This window comes from Oncorhynchus masou, chromosome 21, assembly GCF_036934945.1.
Source record: "Oncorhynchus masou masou isolate Uvic2021 chromosome 21, UVic_Omas_1.1, whole genome shotgun sequence".
In the NCBI taxonomy this organism is placed as follows: domain Eukaryota; kingdom Metazoa; phylum Chordata; class Actinopteri; order Salmoniformes; family Salmonidae; genus Oncorhynchus; species Oncorhynchus masou.
In genome coordinates, this window is record NC_088232.1 from 49412600 (window position 1) to 49423016 (window position 10417).

Here is a 10417-nt window from a genome sequence, read left to right on the forward strand (position 1 = left end):
ACCAGGCTCAAATCAGTGATCCTCTGCTTCGAAACACACGTGGCTGCCCTCCTGGACAACATACGGACCATTTGAGATATACAAACGGTAGGGGAGAGTGGGGTATGTTGAGATGTTTTTTTACATTCAGCATCACTACCTCAAGGGACATATGTACCAAAGATATCTACATATATTTCAAGATGTCGTGTATCCCTGGAAATATGTAAACATAACAGTTTTGAAAACATAGCTGGTGCAAAAAATGTGGTCTCTTGCTATAACTTACGGGGTAAGTTGATATGCCTTGTGGTAAATGGGTGATGGTGTCCTGTGACAGTGGGTGATGCTGATGGTGGGTCAAAGTTGAATTCATGAAATGGGGGTGTGATGTATTGTATATCTTAAATGCATGCTTACATTCAGATATAGATCTCTCTGTTCAATATCACTTACCCTTCCAGTTCTTAACCAGTTGTCCGGGACAGGGATGTTGTTTCGCTGTGCCAATTCGTAGGCAGCTGGTCCGCGAGATTCTTCATATGTTTATCAAGCTCTGACTCCATGTCTTCAAATAAGACCTTGTATTCCTCTGCTACTCTGTCATAGCCTCTCTTTCACACAGATACATGTTTGTTTTCTTTTTCATCAATGTCCCTCGTGTCATTCTGTCTATTTTTACATCCCTTGCTGGTTCTCAAATGGACATCTTCCCTTCTCTCACTTCCTTGGCTGCTCTCTCAAGAAACTCAAGGGGGGCTAGAACCCTGCTTGTCTTATGTTTATAAACATGGGACATTATGATGTCTGCTCTGTAACAATACAAATCTGTAGTTCATATGCATGACACATTGCAAAAATACTATACATGTTATGCATAAACTGACAAAATGAAATCCTCATTTGTATGGGGTATGCTGGCCATTGTCTCAACTTACCCATGGACAAACATTTTGACTATATTAGCCCACAATGCTACAAGGATGCACTTTCATGCTAGTTTTAGGACCTCATATTGTAGCTTATAGAGACCCCAACTGATGTACAAAAGTATTTTAAAATTATCTACTTTGGTTTAGATAAAACATCATGAAACCTATAATTCAATCAATTAATTTGACTTGAAAATCTGTATTTTGGGCCTAAATTACTTACCACTTTTTCCATGTGGTTTCTTCCTTCACAGACTCCATGAAATGATGACCTCTTTCTAAAAATGTGGTTCCATGATTAATACTATTGGTTTCCTAGAAACATGGGTGGCTTTGGTTCAACTTACCCCACTCTCCCCTACTAATTGGATAGCTCCATCAGCTCCATTTCCAACGAGCTGTGGACTAAACTTATGGTACGTTCTTAACTTTACTTACATCATTTCAAACAAAGTAAAGGGATTTATCCAAACAGGGAAAATGTTAGTATGAGAAAATAATGTCCAGTTTAGAGCAAAAGCCTCTCCTTGGTCTTCTGCAATTAGGAAATATTCAGTCTCTCTTTCAGTGACAGGTACTGTAGAAGGGAGGAGGGAGGGAGGGAGGGAGGGAGGGAGGGAGGAGGGAGGGAGGGAGGGAGGGAGGGAGGGAGGGAGGGAGGGAGGGAATGTCATTGTTTCCTTTGTATTCAATATTTATCTTCTCCTTCCTCAATGAAAATGATGCTGAAGCCACAGCATATCCATGGCCAGACTACACCACTGCTGGGAACATGGGAGAAGGAAGATACACTGAGCAGCAACTCATTAACTTACAGTGCCTTGCGAAAGTATTCTGCCCCCTTGAACTTTGCGACCTTTTGCCACATTTCAGGCTTCAAACATAAAGATATAAAACTGTATTTTTTTTGTGAAGAATCAACAACAAGTGGGACACAATCATGAAGTCGAAAGACATTTATTGGATATTTCAAACTTTTTTAACAAATCAAAAACTGAAAAATTGGGCGTGCAAAATTATTCAGCCCCTTTACTTTCAGTGCAGCAAACTCTCTCCAGAAGTTCAGTGAGGATCTCTGAATGATCCAATGTTGACCTAAATGACTAATGATGATAAATACAATCCACCTGTGTGTAATCAAGTCTCCGTATAAATGCACCTGCACTGTGATAGTCTCAGAGGTCCGTTAAAAGCGCAGAGAGCATCATGAAGAACAAAGAACACACCAGGCAGGTCCGAGATACTGTTGTGAAGAAGTTTAAAGCCGGATTTGGATACAAAAATATTTCCCAAGCTTTAAACATCCCAAGGAGCACTGTGCAAGCGATAATATTGAAATGGAAGGAGTATCAGACCACTGCAAATCTACCAAGACCTGGCCATCCCTCTAAACTTTCAGCTAATACAGGGAGAAGACTGATCAGAGATGCAGCCAAGAGGCCCATGATCACTCTGGATGAACTGCAGAGATCTACAGCTGAGATGGGAGACTCTGTCCATAGGACAACAGTCAGTCGTATATTGCACAAATCTGGCCTTTATGGAAGAGTGGCAAGAAGAAAGCCATTTCTTAAAGATTTCCATAAAAAGTGTTGTTTAAAGTTTGCCACAAGCCACCTGGGAGACACACCAAACATGTGGAAGAAGGTGCTCTGGTCAGATGAAACCAAAATTGAACTTTTTGGCAACAATGCAAAACGTTATGTTTGGCGTAAATGCAACACAGCTCATCACCCTGAACACACCATCCCCACTGTCAAACATGGTGGTGGCAGCATCATGGTTTGGGCCTGCTTTTCTTCAGCAGGGACAGGGAAGATGGTTAAAATTGATGGGAAGATGGATGGAGCCAAATACAGGACAATTCTGGAAGAACCTGATGGAGTCTGCAAAAGACCTGAGACTGGGATGGAGATTTGTCTTCCAACAAGACAATGATCCAAAACATAAAGCAAAATCTACAATGGAATGGTTCAAAAATAAACATATCCAGGTGTTAGAATGGCCAAGTCAAAGTCCAGACCTGAATCCAATCGAGAATCTGTGGAAAGAACTGAAAACTGCAGTTCACAAGATGCTCTCCATCCAACCTCACTGAGCTCGAGCTGTTTTGCAAGGAGGAATGGGAAAAAATGTCAGTCTCTCGATGTGCAAAACTGATAGAGACATACCCCAAGCGACTTACAGCTGTAATCGCAGCAAATGGTGGCGCTACAAAGTATTAACTTAAGGGGGCTGAATAATTTTGATTAGATTTTGATTTGTTAAAAAAGTTTGAAATATCCAATAAATGTTGTTCCACTTCATGATTGTGTCCCACTTGTTGTTGATTCTTCACAAAAAAATACAGTTTTATATCTTTATGTTTGAAGCCTGAAATGTGGCAAAAGGTCGCGAAGTTCAAGGGGGCCGAATACTTTCGCAAGGCACTGTACATAACTTAAAAACAATGAGCATAAATTCAATAAAAACAAGGATCAGAGAGAGAGAGAGAGAGAGAGAGAGAGAGAGAGAGAGACATCTCTCAAACATTTGGGTTTCCACACACCCACACAGACTTTACCTTTCTGAAAATGGCTGTAATGTAGCTCACATCTAAACCCAGACTGTTCCAGGCTTCTCATGTCTGGTGCCTCTTTCCCTTGTGTTTTGGTGAAGATGTGCCATCCTGCTGGTAGAGTACAATAACATTGGTTAGAGACACCAACTGAGCAGAAATGACTAGCAGAACTCATGGTCTTCGGGAGAAGGGCAAACACTACTTACAAAGTCTTTGAAATGAGGTTTGGGAATAGTATTCCCCTTCCAATCTAAATGGTTCACGTCTCCGTCGATATCTCTCACACTGTCTTCAAACAGTGGATCTCTTATCTCATCAAATATCCACGGGTGTGTGCCTGTGGGATCAGGTAAACTCTGAAACACTTAAATACAGAACCAGGTGTGATACAACTTATCATTAATGAGGCAATTGAGGGGAAAACAGAAACCTTGAATCAGAAACCTTGCATTGCAGGAACGTTAGCTAACTACCTGCTGTGCCATGACGGTTCAGAGGCCGTAGTACAGTCATACAGGGTGGTCACCTCCCTCACAAACCCCAATACAAATGGGAATGCTTCCATCCAAAAAAAGAATGCTAGCAAAATAACCGCTGTAACGTTAGAGGTGAACAGGTCTTGAACCTGCAACTCGGTTGTTCCAGTATCATGTTGTGCACGTCTGTGCCATAAATGATCCAGACCATTTAGGCAGAGCATTCATTCATAACAGGTTTGCTTCCTACAACATTGTAACGTCATTTAGCTTAAACACAATTAGCTTGGTGTAGGGTGTCCAATCAAAAACATCTTTTGACCAATGGATAATTGGTCAATGGTTCAAACCTCATGTCTCTATCATAATCCATTCAAAGGTTATTGGAGTTTTTACATTTGTAGGAGGTTAGAATTAGGGTGACTAAAACAATAGAGGCCAGAATTAGGGTGACTAAAACAATAGAGGCCAGAATTAGGGCGACTAAAATAATAGAGGCCAGGAACTAAAAATGTGTTCAAAAATCTGGAAAATTGCATCTGTGAACTAGGCTGGATTCTGTATAAGAACTAACGATACTGGCTACCTGACAGGCTCACTTTCCCTATGAACTTGTCTTCTCGAATCCGCAGGACAAAAAACAATATAGAGGTAAGACGGATATCGATTATGAGACATAACATGTAGTATTTTCATATTTTAGTATACACTAAAATATTAATTAGAAATGACTGTTATTTTTTTTGACGATTTCTCACAAAAACAGTACATCTCTATGAAATATCATTGGAGCAATGAGCTCATACAAGCCTTTCATTTTCAAAGCCTTTTATACCGTGCTTCTACACCTGCATTGCTTGCTGTTTTGGGTTTTAGGCTGGGTTTCTGTACAGCACTTTGAGATGCTCTCGCACAGCCATTGAAGAGGAGTGGGACAACATTCCACAGGCCACAAATAACAGCCAAATCAACTCTATGTGAAGGAGATGTGTCGTGCTGCATGATGCAAATGTTGGTCGCACCAGATACGGACTGGTTTTCTGATCCACGCCACTACCTTTTTTTTATGAATCTCTGACCAACAGATGCATATTTGTATTCAAATCAAATGTATTTATATAGACCTTCGTACATCAGCTGATATCTCAAAGTGCTGTACAGAAACCCAGCCTAAAACCCCAAACAGCAAGCAATGCAGGTGTAGAAGCACGGTGGCTAGGAAAAACTCTCTAGAAAGGCCAAAACCTAGGAAGAAACCTAGAGAGGAACCAGGCTATGTGGGGTGGCCAGTCCTCTTCTGGCTGTGCCGGGTGGAGATTATAACAGAACATGGCCAAGATGTTCAAATGTTCATAAATGACCAGCATGGCCCAATAATAATAAGGCAGAACAGTTGAAACTGGAGCAGCAGCACGGCCAGGTGGACTGGGGACAGAAGGGACTCATCATGTCAGGTAGTCCTGAGGCATGGTCCTAGGGCTCAGGTCCTCCGAGAGAGAGAAAGAAAGAGAGAATTAGAGAGAGCATACTTAAATTCACACAGGACACCAAATAAGACAGGAGAAGTACTCCAGATATAACAAACTGACCCTAGCCCCCGACACATAAACTACTGCAGCATAAATACTGGAGGCTGAGACAGGAGGGGTCAGGAGACACTGTGGCCCCATCCGAGGACACCCCCGGACAGGGCCAAACAGGAAGGATATAACCCCACCCACTTTGCCAAAGCACAGCCCCCACACCACTAGAGGGATATTCTTCAACCACCAACTTACCATCCTGAGACAAGGCCGAGTATAGCCCACAAAGATCTCCGCCACGGCACAACCCAAGGGGGGGGCAACCCAGACAGGAAGATCGCATCAGTGACTAAATCCACTCAAGGGACGGTATGAAACGGTATTCCCAGTCATGTGAAATCTGTAGATTAGGGCCTAATGAGTTTATATAAATTGATTGATTTCCTTATATGAACTGTAACTCAGTAAAATCTTTGAAATTGTTGCAAGTTTCATTTATATTTTTGTTCCTAATTCAGCTCATGTCATGATTCTAATTTTCCTTTTTGCGTAAACAACTTTGAGGACAATGACCACAAAATGTAAAATACTCAAAAGTTTGGAGAAACCTACAGAGCTCGGAGTATGTTGATCCACCATGTGTCAAACTAAGTAACATAATAAAAGAATCCCCATCAAAATCCGTCAATTTAAGCTAGAGATATCTGCATGTCGGCCTTCCGCTATTTTTATGTCGGCCGTCCGCATCTGCGTGAAAGTGGCAGAGCTACAGTGCTGTTTGTCAGAGGAGGAGACATCTCGAAAATCGGCCTTCTCACGAAAACGCCAGTTTTGCTCTACTACCCCCACGGGACTTAGTTTATACCGCCAATGTGCCAACTTCTGTCTGTGGTGCCTGAACCGTTTGGGCTACAAACTAATATGACCCCACTACTCTCACGAACATGATGGTGTTCTCCGTTTTGCTCGACGACAATCACAAGTGTTATACCAGGTATAAAAAAAATGATGGAAGTACAGAGGTAGTTTTGTAACAACAAAACATTTTTGTTAAATATGTGTCCAAAAAACTACATTATTTCCTGAGCTTTCTTATATCTCCTAGATATAGGACAGCGACTTCAAAACCTTACTCCTTATGATTTTGGGGGGGCTGTCTGTTTTGCCATTTAATGAATGTGTTTTTCAGTTTGTTTCTATGAGCTATAGTACTACAGTCCAAATGTAATACTTTAAAATGCGATACCTACAGGAGTCCTAAAATTCTAAATCAAATAGCTAAATGATCCATGGTACTGTATGACCATCATAAAACAATTCCATATGCTGTGTTAGAGAAAGACGCCCCTGAACGATTAAGAACATGAATAATCATATTTGTCTTGGTAAAATGTATTTTATAACACAAGGAAGTTACATTTCATCATCAAAGTGCGTTTTAACCCTTTGAGCACTGCGTCTGTATTAGCAAGACATGAAAACCTAAATGTTTTTTCATAAACTATTTAAAGCCATTATTAGGCCTACCTACGACCCCGGAAGTACTTATTTATATATTTAATTGTTTACAATTTTCGTTAGACACCGCACGGCTTCTTGCTAGAAATCAACACCACGCGTGAAAATGAGTGGTACAAACCAAATGACTTGCGGTGAATCAGTACCGGAAAAGCTTAGTCAAAAACGAATAATGTAAGTTTGTTGGGCTGGCGAAAAACAACCTCAAACCGCAGCGCAGCATTCACAGGCTAGAGTCGGAAGGTGAATGACAAAACTTTGCCACCCCCTATGCCCCGTAACTCTCAGCGGGGTGAATTTGGTCAAGGCTCCACAACTGACAGTGAGCTGAGACATATTGAGGAAGCTGCTGCTGATGAAGATCATTATGTTTTAATAGTTACTGTTTAGTAGTTACTGTTTACGAGGCAGATAAGTAAGCTATGGACAACAACATATACCAAATATTGAGAACACTAATAGCCTCACAGGGACAACCTCAAGTAGAACAACATATTACAATGACTTCCCAAGCCTTGACAGCTCATCAGCAAAGGTAACATATCATACTAATTTGAGTGTCCCGAATTTACGTTTACTATGTTATGTCTAGTCTATAAAACCAGGCTGAATTGACAGGTAAATTGCAACACATGTATCTTAAGTGTTTGAACAGGGCCGATGTAAGGATATAAGACATGTTTGAACAGGGCCGAGGTAAGGATATAAGACATGTTTGAACAGGGTCTTCTCTTACATTTCCATTCCTTGTCCACCACGGAGCGCTCAGTCACTGCAGAGGCAGGCACTATGGAGGTCTAGGCACATCTTCTTCTTCACTCCTCAGGTGTTGGTGAACGACCTGTCTCGAGACACCTGCCCCATGTTGCTGGTCAGGTGTGTGGAGATTGACGAGGCTAGGGAATCATGCCTATTGCCAGGTATCTATCCTAGCACCAGTGGAGGCTGATGGGAGGAGCTATAGGAGGACCAGCTCATTGTAATGGCTGGAATTGAACAAAGTTAAATATGTTGTTTCCATGAATTCCAATTCTGCCTTTACAATGAGCCCATACTATAGCTTCGTATAGCTTCTCCCACCAGCCTCCACTGCTATGGTCTTATATATTTTTCCTGGTTCTTTGCAGAATGTTGACCCGAAGTCATACAGAATTGTGTGTTTCTCTAACTCCAATGATTAATCCACAGATAAAAGGGGAAACCTAGTTAGTTTTTAGTTATTTTTGATGAATCTCTCCTGGGTTTGTATGCTCCTATTAAAGGAACCCTGCATTAAAGGAGTGGCCTCCCCTTTGACCCTGGGACATGACATTTGTTTTGGTATGCCTCCATCTTGTGGCTGAGATTTGTCATTGCAGGATTATTATTTTTTTCTTTGCTACTTGGAAGTACATTTTCCCTCTGTGTGACATGACTTAATTCATTATAATTAATTCTAAAGATATAACAAAAATCTACATCCCAGGGTGTACTGGACACTCTTACTGACAGTTGTGGCTGTTTTGCCTTTGTGCTGTTGTCTGTGCCCTATAATGTTTGTACCATGTTTTGTGCTGCTGGCATGTTGTGTTGCTGCCATGTTGTGTTGCTGCCATGTTGTTGTCATGTGGTGTCGCTGCCTTGGTATGTCATTGTCTTAGGTCTCTCTTTATGTAATGTTGTGGTGTGTTTTGTCATATATTTTTTAAATCCCAGCCCCCGTCCCTGCAAGAGGCCTTTTAGTAGGCCGTCATTGTAAATAAGAATTTGTTCTTAACTGACTTGCCTAGTTAAATAAATTAAAACAATTGCTTGTCAGTGCAAATGAGTTCACGGTGTGCTGAAGTGCTCACTCATTAGAGACTAATCCCAGGAGTGGAGGCCTCTGTACTGTAGCACCCATCTCACTATTCAAATGACTGGAGTAGTAGAATGCTTTGGCTCGAGAGCAAAGTCCCAATCCAGCAATTACAAGTGTCCTATAAAATCTGCCATGTGGAGAACTTGGATGGAGTCACGGAATCCAGACATTAAAACATAATTCAACAATATTCAAAATTGTATTGAAATCAACTAAATCTATTGAATTTATTAGTGTATTAATTTGTCCAAGATTATCATAAGACATTAACAAAATGCATCAGTGATTCGTATTGCCCGTGTTTGTGAGTTTTGTGTAGCAGTTAGCGATAATGCTAATCGTCTTCTGGTAGATGGAAAGGCTTTTCTCGGTTAAATGCTAACTACAAGCATAGCCTACCTGGTAGAATGATGATCATGATTATTTGTAACAATCAATACATCATTCAATGATATCATGATTATTTGCATAAATTCAGTGACTATTTGTTTAGTAAGCTCTGCAATCACGTTTGCTACAGAAACACCACTAACCAAACAAGTGTTTGGCTGGTGCACAGTTTAATTAAAGGGTATCTACAACCAAATATTACAATGTTTGATTTTACCCAGACCTCAAAAGTGGTCTCCCGATGTGGTTTAAGCATTGTGGACTTAGAATGTCCAATTTGGTTGTTTTTCTGTAAAAACAAAAAGGGGGGGGGGGAATTTTGAGTAAAACCTTAAACTAAAATGGAGAAGATGTTATAGGTTAACTACTACTCAACCACTGTCAACAGCCATCAAGCCACTGGAGCTGAAGTGACTGGTTGCTAGGGGAATCGGAGAAATTAATTCTCAGCCAGGAGGAGACTGGACCCTTGTGGTGCTGCTGAACAACAGGTCCTAGTTAGTGCACCAACTCTAGTCTGAAGTGCTGCATTTCTTAACACCCTGACCAAACCGGCCACGCAGTTGTATGGGACATCATGCGCATGTTGATTTTTGTCCATCTACACCAGATGTGATCATGACACGCAGGTTGAAATACTAAAACCAACTATGAATCAATTATATTCATTTCGGGAAGGGTCGAAACACACAAAACATTCAATGGACATTTAGCTCGCTAAGTTTGACTCGGGAGATGAACGTTGGGTTGTTGTTTAACCCGACACGCCTATGTTCCAGTGGAGGCAGGAGGGAGGTACTATACAACAGGCTCATTGTAATGGCTGAAATGGAATAGATGGAACGGAGTCAAACATGTTGTTTCCATATGTTTGTGTTTGATACCGTTCTATTTATTCCATTCCAGCCATTACAATGGCTGGAATGGCGGCAGTGTAGCCTAGTGGTTAGAGCGTTGGACTAGTAACCGGAAGGTTGCAAGTTCAAACCCCCAAGCTGACAAGGTACAAATCTGTCGTTCTGCCAATGAACAGGCAGTTAACCCACTGTTCCCAGGCCGTCATTGAAAATAAGAATTTGTTCTTAACTGACTTGCCTGGTTAAATAAAGGTAAAATAAAAAAACAATGAGCCCGTCCTCATGTAGCTCCTCCCATCAGCCTTCACTGCTATGGTCTTATATATTTTTCCTGGTGCTTTG